The sequence below is a fragment of the Haliaeetus albicilla genome, chromosome 26 (genome assembly GCF_947461875.1).
Source record: "Haliaeetus albicilla chromosome 26, bHalAlb1.1, whole genome shotgun sequence".
NCBI classification, from domain to species: Eukaryota; Metazoa; Chordata; class Aves; order Accipitriformes; family Accipitridae; genus Haliaeetus; species Haliaeetus albicilla.
This window is the reverse complement of record NC_091508.1, coordinates 21,744,744-21,766,241: the sequence shown is the minus strand read 5'-3', so window position 1 is coordinate 21,766,241 and position 21,498 is coordinate 21,744,744. Positions and strand designations below refer to the sequence as shown.

At 42.5% G+C, this 21,498-nt stretch overlaps 1 protein-coding gene across 5 annotated transcripts in view; it reads right to left on the bottom strand.

Annotated features, from left to right (window-relative positions):
• NEK6 (NIMA related kinase 6) overlaps positions 1–21,498 on the bottom strand; it is a 151,751-nt gene that overhangs the window by 53,234 nt on the left and 77,019 nt on the right. For 2 of the 5 annotated variants that reach the window (XM_069771349.1, XM_069771348.1), the window contains exon 1: positions 16,502–16,733. The exons of 1 other annotated variant lie outside the window; for it this stretch is intronic. The gene's annotated coding sequence lies outside the window, so the exon portion shown is untranslated. Of the gene's footprint in view, positions 1–16,501; positions 16,734–16,895; positions 17,038–21,498 lie in introns of those variants that run through there. 2 more of the 5 variants (XM_069771350.1, XM_069771351.1) reach the window with 2 other exon arrangements.

Here is a 21,498-nt window from a genome sequence, read left to right as displayed (position 1 = left end):
GTATGGTTTGTCTTACCAACAGCTCCAGATTGCAATGAGGGAATTCAAGCAAAAACTGTTAAATAGAGTGCAGATATATCACCAGTAAATAGTTTCAAAATTTTAGGTTTAGCATTAAGATGAAACTGTATCTATAGATATACACAAGCAAATGTAACACAGCATGAGTTACCTACACCTGCAAAGCCCGAGAAAGCATAAAATATGTGGAAGTGCAAACAGACTCTAAAAAATGATGTATTAAGATCACTCAGTTACACAGCTTTGTTAGATTTAGTAATGCCATCCAAGACCAAAATGCTAATATATTATCTAATATAACTTTAATCATCCTCACTGAAATAAGCTCTAAAGGCCAAATGAAAACTGGCAGAAAACAACTTTCCCAGCCTTTAGTGTCAGGGAAGATTTAAAGGGTAGGCCCTGGATCGAGTACTTAGAGTAATAAAAGCATCAGTCACCAAATACAGTTAAAGACAATAGTTGTGTTTCAAAGTAAAATCTTCTTTATCAGTATTTTTAAGTACTAAGGACCCCAGCTGTTTGGGTTTTTTTAACTCAACCTTTATTTGAATTTCATTTAACAGATCGATATTTCTGAAAACTTTCAGAAGCATATCCTCATCCAACCTTAAATAACTCATTAATACAAGTTACAAATATTCAAACTATGGAATTGACCTCAGAATGAGAAAATACAAAAATATATTTATGTATTCATGTATTCAAAATTTTACAAGTAGCTGCTGCCCAATCAAAATGCAGAAACCACGTCACAGCCCTCAGTGAAAATTGTACCTCCAATTTCTAAACCCCTAAAAAGGATGAGAATGTTTGTAACAAATTGACCACTGAGCAGAGGAATGGTGTTTTAATCACACCTTCCATTTTACAAGCATTGTAGTTACCCTGAAAGCAGGTGCAGATAGGTTTGTGTTAAGACTTTGTGCAGACCTTTTGTTAAGACTGTGCAAACTAGATTTTCAACAGACAGTAATGGGAGTGCTGGCTCCTCAAAGACCCAAAATCCACTGAGAATATTTCAGTAAAATGGCTGAAAAGCCCTAGAGCTGTTTCATACTATGTCAACAACTGATATTCATTAAACAAATGCTGTGACAGACACTGTAATTCACTGTTCCATACCTAGAAGCAAAATGACATTAAGTCAACTATTTAAAGCTATTCGGAGCCATCTCACTGTAGATGTCAATAAAACAAATGCTTCCTGCCAATAATTAAGTATCTGTGTCAAACTTCTCACTCTCTTTCAAATAATTCTCTATATCCAGCTGAGGTCCATATTCCCATTTTAAGCAAGCAAGATTATAATTTTAAATACTCTGTATTCTAGTTTGCAGACAAATCTAGTAAAATGACTTGAAAATAGCAAGGTCTGACAGTATTCTCTCCTCCCCGACCGTATTACTATGCCTGAAGATGCTACTTGCATTTATACAATACTTTTGTTAGAATGTTTTGTAAGCCCATTACTTTCAACAGTTCTTGCCACCAACCAGGAAGGTAGTTAGCTTACTTCTAATTTTCATTTTAAAAGGTTTAATCTGAGCTAAGGGTTGGGTTTTGTGTTCTGGTTGGTTGGGGTTTTTTCCTATGTTGTAGTATCAGCTCCCTAGAACTTGGTCCCAAATCAAAAGCCATAATTGTTTGTAAGTCTTCTGAATACACTTTAGATGCTACATAGCTCAATCCATCCGTTACAAGGGATGGTTTCACACAGCTCCTATTGAACAGTCCTAGGACCAGTGCCAAAAGTACTTGGTGATTTATAGTTATGACTAAGGAATCAATGTGATAAGGTAAATGTTCCTTTTTGCCAGCCTAACTGGACTATTCCTACCTCTTATTTTACTGCACGGAATTTCCTAGTGCAACACCACCTGTAAATATTTATGTACAATGTTTGTGCAAGATGTAGATAAATATCAAATACGTATTCACATCCAAAATTGAAGATGGATAGCAGTCAGCAGCATTTAAAGTCACAACAGTTTCTTTGAAGAGAGCTAATACTGTAAACACAGCACAGTAACAGCAGGTTGCATTTTTCCTCAACTACTTTTCACTTATGTACGTTTCAGATAAAGTAAGAAGCCAACACACCTTAATTTATATTCTTCTAGTTGCAATTTTGAGCCTTCCAAAAGTATTCACTACATTCATTTTTACAACCTTTGAAACATTAGTGAGAGACCTCTCAGGCCACTACTGGTGCTAACGAAACACATGTCAAAAATAAACACATACTAAATCTACCTGGAATTTTACTGTATTGCTTACTAAGCATGCAACAACATGCTCGCCTTTTAATTTATAATGCAATAAAGTTTTCAAGCCTGAAGCCAAATTATTTAAGAACGTTTCTGTTACCCTTCTCAGAATTCATTCATTTCTGATGAAGGAAAGATTAAATATAGGCTGGAAATATATTCACAACATATATGTTCACAGAAACTGCCAGGCATTTTCACATCATTAAATCATAACTGAAGTAAGTAACATCACATACAGCTATGAAACATGCACTGTCTGTACCAGTAATGTCAACTTCATTATCACACTGGCTGTACAGTCTCCCTTCCGCATCAAGGGAACAATCAGCTATTTGCATGTAAGTAAGCAAACCTACTGTACTACCAGAAAGTTGACAATCTACATGTGAAATACAAACGGTTTCCACTCTCGATCAACATCTGAAGAGCCCTTGTAAAAAAGAAGAGCCAAAAATCAAGTAGGAGGGAAGACTGATTGTTCCCGACCTATGGCAAAAACATCCAATTTAAGCCAGTCCCTAAAATAAGTTTCTACCATACACAACTAAGAATCCAAACTACTTCCACAGCTTGTTCCTATCAACACCTTTAGCAACTAGCCATCTCAAGCAAGAGCACAAGCAAACAGATCATCTTAAGCCAGTGAGACAAAAACAGAAGTAACATCCAAAGTACAAAAAAAAAATTTAAATAAGCTCTGCTGCTACGGTCCCAAAACCTGAATGTGGGAACTGTTCAGCCCGGTCTGTTCTCAGAAAGCTTAACAAACATATGACCTTAAATCCTAACAAACTTTTCTGTAAATACATATATATGTATGTGATTAGAAACACCACCACTTAGCACTGATAAAAACCTTTTAATTAGCACACTTCCAAGCACTTGACAAATATTAAGAAAACCTCACAAAAATACTTCTGAAATATTGCTGTAATTTCTCAAATATTTAAGGAAAGCTTAGGCAGACCAAAGTAAAAGAGCAAGCCCATGTCCGATGGGCTCAAAATCCATGAAACCTGCTATAACCACTCTGTTCATGCAGTTTCCCTCTAGAGCCATTAATTTCAGTCTTTAATAGCCAACATATCTTGTCTCAAATACAGGGAAAAGGAATGGAGGAAGACAGAGAGATATATATAGATATATGTTCACCCAACTTCAAAACATCAGAACAACAGCTTGAAGTATTTACATTTCTCATAATCAGAAGTAAGAGGAAATGATGCCGAGAATTATGTAGCCCAGCCAATCTAAAGATTCATATGATTCAAATCCAAAGGGAACTTCAAAGCCACCTCATAAAACCCTATGCAAAACTTCCAAGCAGCCAGATGCTAGCATTGCAGGAAGAGCTTTCACAGCATCTGGATCTTGCAAGTAACAGCCAAACGGAAGCAGAAACTCTTCCCTGTGTAAAAAGATTTAACATTTGTCTACTTACAAAAATAGCTATTTTAGAAATATGTTTGCATTTTTTCCACCTCAAAATATGCTAAATGAGACTGTATTATCAATATTGCTATAAGGTGCCTTATCTATACTAAATAAAATAGTCAGCTTCTCTACATGTTCCTAAGTATCTGGAACTAATGGCACCCGTTTTCCAAAAATTAATGCAGTTTAGTTCATATCCACACTTCTGTATCACTGTATGTAATACACCTCCACCTCCTTTTCCACATGGGCACAGTTTTCCTTAAAGAATAAGATTCATTCACCAGTGCCTTGCAGATCAAGGCTACAGTGTAAAACAAAAAAGATCTGTTCTTTATAAAGCCTGCATAGCTACTCTTATTACTTATTTTGATGACAGACAGGGTTAATGAAGTTCTTGCAGAGAACTCTCCCTTTCCTGGGCTAAATGCCCAAATTCTTTCAGGATTCACAAGACTTGTCTATTTAAACTGGGTCCAATTTTTTTTTTTTCCCCTACAGAAAGGCCTGCACAGAATGTTCTGAAGAGAAACTGGGAATTAACCTTTCAAAAAATTATAACTAAATGTGCAAGCTCTGTGTAAGAGACAAATCACATTTCACACTATATTCTGCCCTCTGTGTAACAATTTTCTATTATTCTAATAAGCTTCAATGTTGAAGCATAAACTCAGCAGTATCAGATTATTAAAAACCATAAGCTTACTCATGCAAACAAAAATCTTCTATCCTGCCCACCCTGCATTTCTTTCCCAACCTCCCCTGACTGCCAAGACACTGCATTGATCTCAGATTAATACTATGCTGTTAGAACAGAAATTCCCCTATTTGAGGGAGCTAGAAAAATTACACTTTACTTACCAAGACAACAGCTCCACGATTTCATTTCCAGTTTGTCTGAAACAATCTCTGCTATATACCACAAGGTGCCTTTCAGACATTCCCAGCTCTACAGTGATATATAGATCAGAGACTGAGCAGTTTCTCACCACACGGGTACAAGAAACCAGCAGAGTGGAGAAGACTTGCCCTGCCCTGGTCTTTCCTTTCCCCTACAACTGAGGTCCACCTCACAGTTGTTCTGCAGATACGACACAGTCCTTCAGATAATAATAAAAAACCCACTTGTGTCAGAGAGCATGAAATCAAAGAATTAACAGACGTTTGCCAAGTACTCTACATTATGTTTTCAAAATGCAGCATCTGTTCTATCTACCTCCAGATACCTACCTACCAGCCACAGCCATGATGAGAAGTACTTGGGGTTAAAGTGCTAATGCAATTAAAAGAAAGAAACAAAAAAAGTCCACCCAAGGTACAGAATGCAATTTAGCTTTCAGCAACCCATGAACTAAGTAAAATGTAGTTTTCCACCCATCTCAAATTACCAGTTTTTAAGAGTAGTTATGCCGAACACAGCTGAAACTATCTACCATGGACCAATTCATCAGCATTTGAAGACAACTATTTACCATCAGATACTTGCACAAACACAAAGGTTTGTTTCAGAAAAGAAACACAAATATTTACAGTATTTCAAAATAAGCTACAATATGGTTTAGAAATACCAATGCAAATTATGTTGACACCTTATTAGTATCTGTGAATAACACACTACTATTCATCGATAGAAATAATTTTTCAAGTCCAGCAATATCCATGCTCAGCTATCCCCAACCAGGGAAGTAGGAGGCAATATGGCAAAGCAAGTGCAAAAGCAGAAAAATAAAAATTAAAGAGCAGTGATAGCAAAGGATCAAATTGACCTAATGTAAAACAAACCAGCTTAGAGAGCTAATAGAAAAATATAAATGAATAGTGATGTAGCAATTTATTTGGAAGTAACATGAATTGCTGTATTAAGTGCCTAGACTTGACTGGAGTCTAAGATGGGGACAAAACACACCTTTCCTGACTCCATACTCTACTTTGCTCTAACCCCTAGACAGTATCACAAAATGAAACGTGGATCACCACAGTGATGTCAGCAGGATCCTGCAAGGATTTATAGATATGTGGAAAGCAAAAGGAGTGTGTGGGCAATGTTTCTATAAAAACAACAAAACTGGTTTGGTAGCACACATTCCTGCGAGTGGACAGAGTTCCCACACTAAAACCAAGAGCCGCATAACACCTTGTTTTAAAGGAGTAAACGTGTGGAAAAGGGGAACACGTGGAAGAAAAATAATGTATTTAAATAAATAGAAAATATTCATTAACGAATTTCCAACATCTACCAGTTGGCTGACACATGTGGACTATTTCAGATCACACCAAGGCAAGAGAGAGGTGAAACCAAAGTCCCAGAAATGCAAATCCTTGATGTAGGGAGGCAGAGACAGGACTACACCATCCAGTTTTAGAGGTCAAACCCCACCTTTAAACCATGGGAGGTGGCAGGGAGAGTTGCTTTGGCGCAACAGCTAGTGACCCCAGCTCCAATGCATGATGACTCACTCCCTGAAGAGTTTACAGTCCAAACCAAGCCAAAAGCCTACTAGTGAAATGATAGTTAATCTATGGAAGAACATAACTGCCACATGCTCTCAGCAAAATGTACAACCATGTACTTGCAAGCATCAGTACTTCGTGCTATGGTAACAGCATGAAGGAAAAACTATGGACAACAGCAACCGAGTTCAGAGGGAAATTAATGCCACATATTAGATGAACAAAAGCTACCCTGGTTACTACTGCTGCCTGATGACTTAAGAGTAGTTAGAAATTTTAATATGGTCCTGTGTAACAAATTAGATACTGCCTCCAAAGGGAAACTATATTCCCCACATCATCTAGCTGCTTTTATCTAACTTGTTAGTGCCATCTACATCACCAAAAAAATTGAGCAAGCTGCCACTCAGCTGTCTCCAATTTCAGATGAACAATAGGAAAGAGAAGATGCAACTTCAGCAAAGTCTGATAAGACTCGTGATGAATGACTCTTTTCAAACTTTACTTCCTTTGGAGCACCACATGCAAACAGGTTGTTTAAAAATACAACACATCTCCTGCCAACCAAGGCTTTAATTTCACTTAAGCTTTTCTAGCTGACCAACTTCTCACACACCAGCCGGAGGAAAGACACTGCCAGCTTCTCCTGCCAGTCCCACGAATTCTGAAATAAAGCTGACAAAAGGCAAGAGGGCACGTCAGAGACCTGTGCCATGGCCATGCTGTGCAGGAGAAAAGACACCAGCACAAAGCTCCCACACAGCTGCCTTTAGGAAAATGTAAAGCCAAATACTCCAAAAGGTGTGCCTAGATGTGAATAAGGTACCTAGGAGAAGATGGTCTGAGCAGTGCTGAAATACTGTTTTTCATTGCCTTGTTATTGATGGAATGAATGATGCTGAGGCAGTAAACATTTGACCTTCCTAATCTGAAAATAAAGTTTTGTTTCCTTCATTATCCCTTTGACATTTTTCTAATCCAGAAGTAATCAGAATATTGAGGAGTTTTATGGAAAACAAACAAACGAAAAAACCCAGGAACACCATAGTGTGACATGCTTACGGAACAACCAACTCCAAAAAAAAAACCCCCAAAACCAAACTGGCCAAATCTTTGAAAATAACATGCACTTCATTGAGAGCGACAATCTACAGTACGTTATGCCAAAAATGCTACAACATCTCTTTGTCCATGAGAATGAATCACAGTTTACCCCTGGGAAGAAAGAAAAGTGCAACTAGAACACAGGCTCCTTCAGGGACTTATTAGATCCTCAAAAACCCATCATAGATGCTGAAACCTGCTTTTGCAGCAGAAGCTTCATCTTGAAAATATAGAACAGAAAAGCATAAGAGAAGAAAAGCTGGTAGATTACACTTCAGCATTCACAGGTAACAAAAAGAGCCTTCAGCACTAGTCTATTTGGCACCTCTGGTCTTATCTACCTCAGGCCTTCCAGAAAATTTCCTTCCATTCTACTGTTTCCAAGAGCTAGTGGCCACATGAGCGATGACAGGTGCTCCCCAAACCCACGGTTTCCAAGTCACCAGCAATTTTCTTGACTACACACCCCTCTCCCCCGCCCTACAGCTCCAAACATTCTCAATGGGTAAAACACTACGGAAAGAGGGCATGCCCCTTTGCTACACAAGGATCACCACCATCAGGTTGCACTGCTGTGGTAATGCTGATGGTAGCAAAAGGAGCAAGGGGAAAGGCAATTTCAAGAAGAACTCCAGGGCTGGGAGATTACTTTATTCTCTCTTTCCATAGGCCAACTGAAAGCCCACAGAGTCGGAGCAGATTTTCACTTTAACATGGACAACTACAGCAAGAACATAAAATCAAGTCAGCCAACCCTCCCTCCTACAGAGCCAAACCCTCCCCTAGAGAGCTGTGTGCTCACAACACGGCAAAATGTTTGACTCACAGTAATCTGTTTCATCAATAGACAATCAAAAATATTTAAACATTATTTACAGCAATTTTGACTTAAGTAGCTGCAACTTGATTAACAGTCTTCAGAGAGAACTGCTGCAAGTTTTTCCCTCTCCCTGCATTAGTGATGAAGCACAACAGCCAAAATAAGTCTTCGTAGTCACTTTAAAGTACAAACCAGGGAGACTAAAAGAAATCCCAGTAAGTCAGTCACAGAGCAAGTTATTGCATACCTTAATATACAAAGAACTAAGAGCCAACACAGGTAAAGAACCATACCCAACACTGTTTACCCTTGGATGGTAAAGTTCTTACAACTGACATAATGTTATAAATTAAGTAATTGACCCACAAGGAAGTAAGGAGCTCAAGAGAGTTAAAAATTACCCTATAAATACCATAAAGATTAACAGATTTGTAATACCCACCCAAGAAGCGCTTACTCTAAGTAGAATGATTATGAAAACACAGCAAGAATATTTACTACATAGTACTGAGTTCAGTATATACAGACTGCCACAAAAGGCAGCACTGGTTCTTAATACAGTGACAGCTGAAAGTCACCACTTCGGTTTCCAAACTGATTAAAGGGTAGCATACAGACACGCACAGTTGTGACTTATTTTCTTCTTTGGAATACATTCATATATTTTTAAAAACCTTTTCAAGGTTTTGGGGTTTTTTTGTTCCAGTTTAAATTTTTGAGACTTATGTTTTGCAGAACTCTTGACAGAAGAGCTAATGAAATACTAACAGTACAGAAGAATGAAAGCAGAACTTCCATGAATGAAAGAGGGGGGGAATTTTTGTGTCAATGTTTGTTGATATCTATTCTACCCCAAGTCCCTACTCTTGGAGGAAAGGAACCTTAAAATATCTAGTTTTTCTCCCCATCTCCTCACTGTAATGACACACGTATGCCCAGAGAACCAGAACCCACCACAAACTCTCCAAGATAGGCTTGACATTCAGTGTTCCTGTGCAAGAAACAAAATGTTCCAACAAGGAGAAAACCCACTCCTTTTCAGGACAGCAGAGTACAAGTGTCCACAAGGTTAAGAACAGGACAGAGACTTAAACTGAAATTCCTGAAAGGAATCGTATGGAATGTACTGTGAAGTTGCAATCCATCCTGTAGGTCAACATTCCCCAATTATTGCACCATCTGCGGCGATTTCAATCTCCGACTCCACAGTTTAAAAATCACTAGGTTAAGAAAAAAAGTTACTCTCCCAAGTAAAAGAGGACAGTTGGCTCTAAGGAAAGAAGAAAAATTGCAACTTATATTATCCTGCACCGCCTGAGCCAGGAGACAGCGGCTGCCTCGGAAGTGAGCACCAGTGAATACGGACAAAACAGCTCAGGCTGCACTATCTCCCAGCACACCAGCTCTCAGAGGGAGCAATCCCAACTATCCAGCACCCGTTTTTCTTGTCAGCATGGACTTAAAGCTCTGCTTCATGCACGCCATGGGTTTTCAACAGGCTGGTGGATATTTCCCGCCTTGTAGCAAGTGGGCTTCTCAAAGACCAAATGACAAAAGTAACTGGAGAACAGTTATCTGTCACTGAGCTCTGCAAAATGAAAGACTTGCAAATCCTCTCCAGGGTGTGGAGCAACACCTGCTCCGTCAGCAGGCTGTGCTAGGCGTAGGGTCACAGCCCTTATCAGTTTGGTTTTTGACCCCAAAATACTAGGGCACTAGGTGAGGCAACTGATTCACTTGGATATAGCGCATGGAGGAGCAGGACGGCAACAGCGTCCCCCCCATGGACAGCGTAACCAGTCCTGGGGAATCCCACCCAGATCAAATACCAAAGGATGTTTCGGGGCCGAAAGGTGGGATGCTGCGTTGAAACGAGACACTGAGACCTCCTCAGGAAGGTCCCTCAGCTGTCTCTTGGCAAGGCTGAAATGCATATCTGGGGACACACCAGCTAGGCTGTTGACAGCCATTCATTTTGTAAATAGCTGTGGCAGTGCAAGACATTATCGCCCCCCTCCTCAAAGTGGAATCTCTGCCCTTTTCTCGAGCATTGCCACACTCAGGTTTATTACCCTTGATTCCTCAGTTAGGCTGGTTTGCAAGAGGTTTAGGCTCACCGAACCAGCATTGCCTGAAATGTGCCAGGGAGCACTCCCACACCTCATTCCGCCACCGGCAACACAAGATCAGGAGCCATCTCTTTCCTCTAACCAGAAGGCTCGTTTCCAAAAAGGGTTTCTGAAACAGCCTCAGCAGCGTCTCCACACTTGGAAAAACAACATTTCAAAACAATTTCCAACTGATTATACAAACAATCCATCCACTGAATTAATTTTTTTTAAAAAAAGCATATTACACATTATATTGATACAAATCAGTGCAGAGGTGCAGCCACATTTTAAAGACATGGTGAACCGAAATGTGCACAGACCACTGCACCTGCCAGCTCCAGACAGAGAAATCAGAATAGCTTCAGAATGAGAACTGCTTGAAATTATGACCAAAACCAGTCAATACTTTGACAAAACGACAAAATAAACTGCCTTCCTAAAAAGCAAATGCGGTGATCTGTCACGGTTGGTGCCTGAGGTCTGTCCAAAGGCAAGGGATGGCTTGGCACCTACTTTGATTCATCATGTGAAGCACATAGAAATGTTAGAATCCAGAACTGGAGACCCAAGTTACTCAAAGCAAATAAACACAAAAACTTTAAGAAGTGCCCAAGAATTGTAATATGCCTGTTAACAGTCCAGAGAGGAGAGGAAAAAAAAAGAAAAAAAAAGAAAAAGAAAAAAAGCAAGGAAACAACCATAAGGGAAAGAGCTTTATGCTAGCAGCAGCAACTTATTATTTAAGAAGAACAATCTTACCATCTTCTGCATTTTGTGATCAGACATGTCACAACTATTTTAATAAGTTTTATAATCACCATAGTGTACTAGCTCATAGAACAATAAAACAGCATATCCAACTTACAGTCTAAAACTAAATTCATGTAGTTCTGTGCACAAACTCCACTTCTGCCATCTTGAGATCTCAGCAAAAAACACGTAATGATTTTTGTTAGACGCCTTTCACACCTGCTCTCTTTCAGACTTCATTGCACTTGGACTCTATTAAAAATATGGATTTGCTACATGCTTCCTTGACAGTTTATAATCTACCCGATTTTGTTGTGTAAAACACAGTACAAGAACAGGACAGACAACAGCACCTTACCTTACTGAAACACAGGAGACTAAAGAAGTAATTCATAAACTACCTGCAAGTCTTTTTTTTTTTTGATGTAATAAATAATGCATTCCGACTGCTAAACAAGCATTTGTGAGGTTTCAAGAACGCTTTGGAGTACAAAATTCCTACAGTCTCATTCACTTACACCATTTGGTTTCAAATAAAGTCTCCTGTCGGTTCACTTAAACTCAAATTTGACTAAAAGGTGGTATTACATTACTACTGGTTTTATATGGAAACCTTTTTAGAAGTAAGAAGCTAAGGGGAAGTTTTTTTTCTCTCCCATCTGTGACAGACAGCTGTTCACTGCCTGGAATCTATGATAGCAGACACTTAAAGTAGCACCAAGCTGAAGTAAACACTTTAGAAATTTAATTTCTTTAATTGTACTGACACCATAAAATAATTTGCATTTTTTGCCATGTGATAAGCCGCATCATACAACCAAACACTGGAAGCCAAATGTACTGTTTTAATTGAATAAAAAAAATATTTTTTTTGAAATATTTTAAAATGTTAAAGAAAAATCCAAGACACTTCGCACACATGTACAGCAATGACGCTTACAGCAAGTCCAGATGTTTAAATACTCAGCACAGGTTAGAACTCGAAGTAATCTTGATCCAATCCAATATGCATATAAAAAATAAGCCAAGATAGAAAAAGACCTATCTACCTACAAAAAGATTTGACAGCTTTACAGACTTCTGCATTTGAACCACTATTAAAAATAACTCCCTGTGGTTTTCTGTTTTTAAACAAAATTTAGCTTACAAGCTCTAGAACTGCCCACTTTGTTACATGCTTACACAGAACCTCAGTTCTCCCTGTCCTACATTTCAGCCAACTAAAGACAGCAGCTTCCAATCTGGCTTTAAAAACAAACACGTGCACCTCCACCCCCCCCCAAACCTGTAAGAAATTTTTTAAAAAGTATTTTATACAGCTTAATTTTCTATGTAATTTAGACACACTGCAGCAATTTCAACCTGCTGAAAAAAAACACTATGATTTTAAAGTCAGTTTTAAATCTAGATTTTGCATGCAAATTTTTTGGCTTCTGTTTTTTAATTCAAAAAGAAAAGTGTTGTCTGGGCCAATGCCACCTCTCAGTTTGAACACGTTCTTCTTCCATCTCCTGGATACTATTTTTTTTTTCCTGCTTTTAACTTTAGAGACAGCTCTACAGTGAAACATGGAATTCAGAAGTGGAAGAGACCTATTACATCACATCACATCCAACGTGCTCTGGAGCTGACAGACCACTGCTCCCTTAAAAGAATCAGGCCAGAAGGGTCCAGCCTGCTTTCCCTGGTGCGCATCCTAGTCCCTCTGTTGCAGCAGTCCTCTGATCTCTCAGTGGGTCAGTTCCCTTCTGGCAAAAGGCAAGGACACAGCTAGGGAAAACACAAATTGCCCTTTCGGCAGCCACAAAGAGTAAAACGCTTCAACTCACTTAATCAAACTTTTTTTGTTTTTTTCCCTCCTCCTTTTTTGGTTCCTTAGTTTTACACCAATTTACTCAGCTGAGCCAACTCACCAATACTGAAAACACCAGCCCTGGCACAGGCGAACAAAGAAGATAAGTAGAAACCATCCAGTTTGGTAGCACCAAGCTGTTTGATGTTAGCTCAGCCATCTAGGGACTCTGTGAGACACTGAGACGTACCACATCTTCCCGATTAAAAGCACAAGGAACTTGCTGCGTGCTTGCATATGCTTGTACTAAAAGCTTTACAAAGGGAAGGGTGAGTGTAATAAACACAGCATTAACAGGACTTAGTAACAGAAGAAACTATTTTCAAGGCCTCTGCCTTTAACAGGACAAAGTGTTAATTCTGTCCATTTTCTTTTAACTTCCACATGATTTTATACTGGGAAAGGCCATCTTGCCCGGTCCGCAGAGCGTGGCACAGACACACGTGAGCCTCCTCTGCCACCATGCCTGCCCTGTAACCAGTAGCAGTCACCATTTTCTTGCCAAAAGCCACATTTTCAGGGTCTTCAGTGATGAGTCGCATCAAGGCAATCATGAACTATATTTCAACTGCATGAATATTTACTGTTTGCTTTCAAGATTGCAAGAATGTTTTTCTTGCATCTGTACTGGATACAAAGACATAGATCACAATTTCCTACAAACAAGCCGGTCAAGCACCTGGATAGGTGTACACTGAATCAGTCACCATCATTCCTATAAAAGCTAAAACAGACTGGTTAAGTGAGTTTACAAAACAAATGCAGGAGTGTGTGTCAGGTAGAATGGCTATTCATGACTTCTTTAATCATAATTCTGTGCTCAAACCATACAGAGCATCATGGCCACTGTCCAACTCAACACTCATCTAGACCTAGTAATACTGAGGAAGTTGCAACTAAAAACATGTTCATTCAATGGTAAACATAAACCCAGCTTCTAAAGTGAGGTTTCATGTATTTATTTTTCTCATTTGCTGGAGATCACCACAAACCTCTTCTACAACAAGAACATCTAAGAAAAGCAAATTAGAATGACAAAAACTAAAACACGAGTTGGGCTCTTAAAACTCATTTCCTGTAAGGACTGTATCCTGACTAGGCCTTCATTTAGGACAGAGCAAAAGTCAAGTCCCAGAGGTCATACTGATGCCCACTTTCACCATTTCATTTCTGAAATCTTCCTCTAGTACTTCCTCTGCTCCTCCAGCAACGTAGGGTCAATTTTCTTGCTTTAAATTCAGAATGAATACATTTGATTTCTACCACCTGCCCCACTTGTTGGCTGCTCCAGTTCACATGGTTTAGTCTGTACTGCCATGTTGTTTGCTGTGTATACATTTTTATAGCCTTGAGGTTAAACATATTTGGCACCACATAAAGTAGGAAACGATGTTAAAGTACATCCACTAATTCCTCTTCTACACATCTAGAAAGCGTGTTCTGAAGGTGCACAGGAGGTGAACTTCTTGGTAACTACCCCCATTTTACAGCTAAGAAAGCAGAGGTAGAGTAGGAGAAAAAACGACACAGGTGTTTCTGGCTTCTATCCCCATACAAAAAAAACAAACAAACAAAAAAAACCCCAACAAAACAAAACTCATTTTACTCTGAATAAACAACAACAGATCATTCAGTATGCAAAAAACTCTTTAAAGCCATTAGAAGAGGCCTTCAGGTAGGTCTGAATAAAGCCAAAACACATGCTGTAAGATAAATCTCAGAATCTCCCACTATTTTGTTCAGTACAGCCTTGATTATAATGAGAAATGAGAAAAGCCAGTGTAGGCTCTTTATTTTCAATGTACATTTAAGTATTATATATTGACATAAACCTTTTCAGGTAGGATCACAGAAGGCAAGTACTAAAAAAACAAACAAACAAAAAAAATCTGTTTCCCAGTGTGGGCTTAAGAGTCCAAGTTATTCATCTTCACCTGCTTTTCTCCCAACAAAATGAATACTGAAGAATTTGAAAAGGTATATTAAAACTTGTATTCAAATTACATGTCCGTCCTCTCTCACAAACCATGTATTTGTCAAGAAACAGAATTCCAGAGGAAGAAGGGAAAACAAAACAAGCAGAAGTGTTTTATACATCGCAGGTATTAAGAAACCAAAAGATTGATTCTGTTCTGACGATTCCTTTGGGGTGACAGCAGTCACTCACACCCCATCTAGAAATCTCACTTCCCACATAAGATGCTCTTTTTCCACCATAATAAAAGCTCCTCCCAGCCCCCATTTTTTTAGGTCTCTAAGGCACAGAGCCCTAGGAAACCCAGGCACCAACACTCTTATCTAAAAGAAGTTCCTTTTTTCCCCCCCTTTTTTTTCCCCTGTCGTTGCTTAAAAGAGTACGACTGTCGCAAAGAATGTCGACAGGAAAAAAGTAACAGGGGAAAGAGTTTGACTCAATGTCAAGAGATGTCTCAAAATGTAAAAACTGTAGAAATGCTGCAGAAGTTAAACAGTTGCTTACAATACTTCACAAAAATGAACTTTCAAAGGAGACACAGAAATGACAACAAAGCAGTCATAATGTGTCAGGAACTTGCATCACTGGACTTCTAATTGCTGCAATATTTCCTATCAAACTACTTATACTGCAATAATGCCATAGGCAATCACCATTGGCAGAAATATTCCGTGTGTGCGAACAGACAGACAAACAGATGGAGCTCAGAAATCCACCAATACTCTAAACAAGCATAAATCACACTTTGGAGGGAATAACATCTTGGAAAAAATGGTATTTCATAGTTCAGCTCCAACATGTGCTCCCTCAAAAGCCATGTGGTAATCCCCACAGCGCTGGTTTTATCTCAGAGTTTCTATCTTTTGAGATGGCACAAAAGAGAGCACCCCGAGAACTGGTTCGCTCCTCTCCCAGGAGGGGACGAGGGGAACGCCAGGAGTTGCAGTCTCAGGAGGCCGTAAGGGAGAAGCAGCTGGGGAGGGTCTCAGGCCAGCACCCAGGGACTCCCGGAGACCCCGCGGTTCTCCCCACCAGCCCCAGGAGCTCCAAGAGTCTCACCGAGAGGAGACAAATTGATGAAAAGCACCTACCGGGCTCTCTGGTGGGGCAGCGACACTTGGAGGGGCGCGCGTGGGGCGGTCGCGCGGGAGCCACTTCGCCAGGGCACGTGTGCGTGGCAGCACCACTGCCTTCAAAGTGAAAAAAGCCCAAAACCCACCTCCAGAAAGCCAAGCCCTGCGGTGACACCAAACCACGCAAATATTGCTATTTTTATAGTAGTTTTAACTTTGCTCAGATCTTAACGCCGCCAGACAACGCCTCCCCGACGGGAGCCGATGACGACCCGCCAGCCCTCACGGCTCGGGTGACATTCCCGTTCGTTTCCCACTCCCGCCCGGGCACGTGTCGGCCCCGGGGCCGGAGGCGCGGCAGCTCCGGCGGGACGGAAGGCCACGAGGCGCCGCGGCCCGGACCCCGCGCCCCTCGGCGGCCCCGGCAGCGCGGCCGCACCCGCCCCCCCTCCCTCACCCCCCCCCCCCCCGTCGCTCGACCTGCGGCCCGGGCCGGCCGGGGCTGCCCGGAGGAGCGGCCGGCGGAGGCGCGGCAGCACCGCCTGAGGGGCCCGCGGCGGGCACACCCCCGGCACGGCAGAGCCCGGCGCGGCCCGGCCGCGGCCCTCGGGCGGCCGCGGGGCCCTGTCGTGCTCACCTGCGGCCGGCGAGGCAGCGGAGAAGCGCCGGTGCCCGTCCCGGAGGGGACGGAGTGGGGGGGGGGGGGGGGGGACGGGGACGGACGCACACACGTTCAGGCGGCCGCGGCCCCCGCAGCCCCGCGGTCGAGCGAGCGAGCGAACGAACGGAGGGACGGAACGGACGAGAACGGCGCCGCGTCCCGCAGACAACTTCGCCGCGCGCGCGCGCTCGCTCGCTCGCCCGCCCGCCGCCCGCGCACGCGCTGCCCGCCGCCGCCGGCTCGGCCGCGCGCCCCGCCGGCTGCCACGCAGGCCGGGCGGGCCGGGAGCGCGCAGCGGGCGGGTAGGCGGTGCCGCGCGGCGCTCTGCCCACCTGCCGGCCCGCCCGGCCGAGCCGCCGGCGCCGCGTACCTGGGCCGGTCCCGCCGCCGCTCCTCGGGGCGTTTTGTCCGCGTCCCGCCGTGCGTCAGCGCCGGAGCCCGGCGGCCCCCTGTGGAACAGAGCGTGAGCCAAGCCCTCCCACCGCCGCCGCGGCCTTTCCTCCCCCGGAAAGCGACGGTTTCCCCGCGCCCCGGGTGTCGGAAGAAATGCCCGCGGCTCCCCCCCCCACCCCGCCCGCCCTGAAAACCGACACGGCGCCTGCTTGCGGGGTTTCCCGTTTTTAGCTGCAGACTCGCGATCCCGGGATTAGCTCCTTCCGCCGCCGCTTGTGCAAGCGGCGGGCGCTGCGGGGCGGTTGCGCAACGGCGGAGCCGCCGCCGCCGCCTTCGCTTCGCTTCCATCGGTGCTGTGGCAGGAGGGGGCTCGGGGGGACGCTCGGTTCGGCGATAGATCCGATGCATCTCACAGCCGCGGCCGCGTGCCCAAAGGGAAGCGCGTACGTGTTCGCAGGAGTAGGGCTCCGAACGGGTCCAGCTCTAAAACAGATCGCGCGTTTCGGACGGAAAATCCTTAATTCACAAATCGCTGTGTTTTGCAGATGAAGACAAACGTTAGGACTCAGTAGGGCTAAGCTGAATTTGAGCTTTAAATTCAACAGGATTTTTTACACGCGAACAAAAACAAAGTGAACTTCACAATAAATAAAAACGAAACTAGCAAGTCTCTTCTAATTGTCTGAACTGGGCGAAAGGCACACGGTAGCCGCGTATCTGGTGAGAAATGCGATTGCTCGTATTTTGTCAACTTTCATACTCCAAGGCCTAGCTCCATCAGAAGGTGTTTGCTGGTACGACCGGGAAACTCCTAGTGCTGTCACAGCAGAAAGTGCTAATGCCAGCGCGACTTAGAGCAGCGCAGCAAATGAAACCAGCAACGCAAGCAAACGCACCCTTTGCCAGCATAACTTCATCTCTGCTCAGCCCTTTGCCAGTTAAAAATAACACTTTTTTATTATTATTTAATCAGTCCTCTAAGCAAGACTAGTTGAATTGCTGTAAGCAGTTAGTGTGGCCCCGATTACAGCTGCCACCGCAGCTGGGGTGGGAAAGGCAGGCACGAGGGAGGGAGTCCAGGTTAGCCGGCTTCGTTAGGACTAACACCCGGCACCCAGAACAAAACAGCCCGCACGTGGGGAGCCCCGTTCTTTGGGACATGACTGGCCATTTCATCCTGTTTGTCCTGTGCCTTAGCCTGTCCTTTACATGTTTCCAAATTCCCTCAGGTGTCCTGCTGCTGCACTTAGCAGTCTAGTGAAGACAGTCGCTCACTGTGATGCCCTTCCCAACAGCACCGAGTATTTGTTATTTACATTCCCTGGGAGCAGCGGGGAAAGGCCATATTCTGCGGGTTACAGTCACGAACATACAACTTCCAGGGAAATGCTTCCAGCCCGCGCACAGTGCAATGCTCAGCTGCTGCGTCTCCTCTCTCTCAACCGATTGCATCACCTACACCTACACCAGAGCTGCAGGGAACCTGCTACTGAAGACATTTTGGTTCAAATAAGTCACTTTTTCCAGCAGACTCCACTCACATATTAAGCTCCAAAGTAAGTCTCTGTTTTGCAGAACCTGAAAAATCATGGCAGGTCTTTGCTCAAGTGGTGTTGTTTATCCATCAAAGCTCCTACTTTTAGGAGAATGTTCTTGCTAAAGCAGTGCCACCTCTGGCATCCAGGACACTGCAGCAAATGTTTGCAGGCTATTCAGGTGGTTTTGTAAGATTTGAACTGTTTCTTCTGGAAATGTCACTAGGTTTTGTTTTTGTTGTAAAGTTGTTTACACAAAGCTAATATAAATTCAGTGCATTCAGTTTGGGTGAATATAAACATGATCCTTCCAGGGGCTCAAGTTTGTGATACGTCTCACATTTAAGATACTGTAAAACTAGATTCTCTCTCCCTGAGCAGTTCTGATAGCGTAAAGAGTTTTCTCTCAAGGGTACAGATGCCTGCACAGCTATGCAATGCTTCTCACTAGAGACAGAGCAATAGACACAACAGATGGAAACTAAGAGGCCACCTGGTTTTAAAGCAAATCATATCATCAATCTATCAGTACAAAATCTGAAACATGGGAAAGTGCTTAGAGAAACAAAATGAATTCAATTTTTTTCTCCAAACTCAATTTTCCCAAGGTCTGTTGATGTACCATTTGCAAAAATGCATTCCTTTCTCTTAAAAAGGGAGTGTCAGTGGATTGAGGTATAAGAATTTCAGTCTTTTACAGCAAAACAATGACCCAAAAAAAGATCTTTTGTTACGCTGCCATAAGTTACCATCTCTCTAGTCAGAAAAGCTGTTTTTAAAAATCTGCCACATTCTTGTGCACAGCTTCAAGATCCAGGCTTTTCATTGCTAAATTAGACAGACCGGACAGAATTACTTTAGATTATCAACAGCAACTCAGTTAGGAAGGAAAATTAAATTTCCTCAATTAAGTCTTGACAGAAATAGACTTTCTTTCATAGTCTATGCTATGATTGTGTGTGGAATTCTCTTCTAAACTACCCCTAAAGTGAGAACTTTCAGAACATGTTTACTTTACTTCTTCCTTGTTTCGATCCCTCTAAGAACAGCCACGAATTGATCCTGCGGCCTGGCTCGCCCTGGTGTGTTTAAGGCCAGGCCCCGATCACATCCCCTGCACAGCGACACCTCCCCTTGAACACAGCGGTCTGGGCCCTGGGACGGCGAGGTTTGGCTTTCTGTCTCCAGATCGAGCCTCCTCAAGTGTAGGAAGTGTATTTCATACCCATCCATCTAAATGAAGGTTGCGCCATCCATGGATCTCAGCTGTTTTCATTTAATCAGTTTAATTATTTTATATAGTTCAAGGATGCGTTGATGTACATTTTAATCTACAATATTTAAAATCCCACTGATACAACTGTCAAAAGTAACTCTTAGTAGCTAGTGTAAGCCTGAAGATCAGCCCGTAAGGAATGAAGAACTACATAAATAAAAGTATTTTAAATAAATTAATTTTTAACCTAAAATACAAGGAAATAGTCTTTTAAGCCTCTAAAGCTTTTAGGGCTAATACTCACATGGTTGTAGAGCAACCACCAGTGCCTCGTTATTTACAGCCCAAATGTTTTAGTACTGACCCATGGCTAGTGAGGGCACTTTATTTTAATTGTTCAAACAGAACAAAGCACAGCAAGTAAGCACATAGTATCAGTGGAGGCTGAGAAAACTAAACAGGAAAATTTCTATATTACTTGTGGGTATGAAGATTCCCAGTAACAAGTCTGTTTCAGGAAAACTAGAATGATCTTGACCCAAATCTTTAAGGATTTTAAATCAACATACAGTCAATTTGATTGATTTACTTTATTCTGAGTGCTGAATGCAACTGTCACTGTATCCTTCATCCTCAGTCCATTATTGATAAAATCCTGGCCTTACTGACTTAATATATGCCTATTGACTTATTTGTTATTTTCCATTCTTAATAGCATACACCGAGGAGACTCTGCTAGAAGTTATTTTCAGAAAGAAAAAAAAAGAAAAAACCAAAACCAACCATCTTCCTCAAATGAAAATTACAGAGTTTAAAGAGAGTCATTTTTCCAGCAGTAGCTAGAGAAGATAGGCTGTGAATTTCTCTTTCCATAGACATAGCTGCAGCATGTCTTCTCCACACACACACTACATGCAGGCTGACTTTCATAGTGTGTGTCTGCAGCCTGCACGCTCGGTTCTCATATTTCTGTAAGGTTCGAGTCCCAGAGGAAGCATTAATGCTAAAGGAATGCATACCAGTGTGGAACTAGTCTAAAAGTCAGTACAAAATCTCTCCACCAGATTGCTCAGAGAAACACCTCTTTTTTACCATATTTAAGATCTGTAGATTGATCTCATGAGCATTTGTGCAGCAGTTTAGTCTCAAACTGATAAGAGTGCTGCAAAAAGAGAGAAATAGAATCAAAGGAGATTAAAAAGTGCTGGTCTTCAGGAAGATAAGGCAACCTAGAGCCTCCACGTGACCCAGCGAATGCTCCAGCTCAGCCGCCTGCGGATCTCATCAGGGAACCAGATGTGACCAGTGGCAGAATATCCTTCGCAGCGTGAGATCTGGAGTATGTGATTGCCATCCAGGAAAGGGGAGATGGGAAAGTATGATGGAGAAAATGTCCTTTTTTTATAGAGTTTAATTGCTTAGAAGAAAGACACGTTTTCTTTTAAAGAAGAAGGGATGCTAGAAAGCAGGCTCAGGAAGGTGTCTGGAAGAAGGAGCAGAAGGATTTTTCACATGGACAGAAAATTTAACATTGCTTCCTCTTTTCTGGTGATGTGTATTTTAACTGCTTAAGTGGCAGCAGACAGTTCTCATTCATTTCTTTGGTCAGTTGAGAACAGGGCGGGGTGGTACAGAAAAAATGGAAGAGGCCTGTTGTCCCCAACCAGCAGGGAAGGAAATTGTGAGTTTTCATTCATGAGTTTGCTCATTCTCCTGTGTGGAGAGGACAGCTGGGGAGAGGTGCATCGCCCCAGCAGAGCCCCTCCGCGTAGCTAAGGGGCAGAGGGAACGCCTCAGTGTCGGCCATAGCACGCTCTCCTTGTTGCATC